Below are 535 nucleotides of genomic sequence, written 5' to 3' on the forward strand. Positions count from 1 at the left end.
AGCAAATTCTACCATCAAATTCCAAGAATCTCTTCGTCAATCTTCACTAAATCAAGAACTAAGGTATGAGCGTATTCATTCATGGACTCCTTTTGTCCATGAAGTTGAAGAACCCTATTTTAAACTATATGCCATGCTGGTTATGTTTTGATTTAATTGTTGATCTTGTTTATGTGTTGAATGATGTCAAGATAGAATCTTTAGGGGTTTGTATGTAACTAGGATGGCATGTTAGTTGAAATATATGAACTTTGGGTGATATAAGTTGTTGAATTCATGAATAAACCTATGCCCAAAGTGGTGCATGTAAGGTTTTTGATAAAATGCCTAGGATGATAGAATTTATGTCCCAAGATTCAATAGTGCTTAAATGACAAGTCCACGTTCTATGCTCTATGATTTCACATGAATTTCACGTTATTGTTATGTGTTGTTGTTGTGATATGGAATGAGCATGATATTGAAGCTATGCAAGTATATACATGTTGATGCATTCCATTCCATGTATAAGAAGTTGAGCATCATGTATAGTATG

This window comes from Capsicum annuum, chromosome 1, assembly GCF_002878395.1.
Source record: "Capsicum annuum cultivar UCD-10X-F1 chromosome 1, UCD10Xv1.1, whole genome shotgun sequence".
Lineage (NCBI taxonomy): Eukaryota > Viridiplantae > Streptophyta > Magnoliopsida > Solanales > Solanaceae > Capsicum > Capsicum annuum.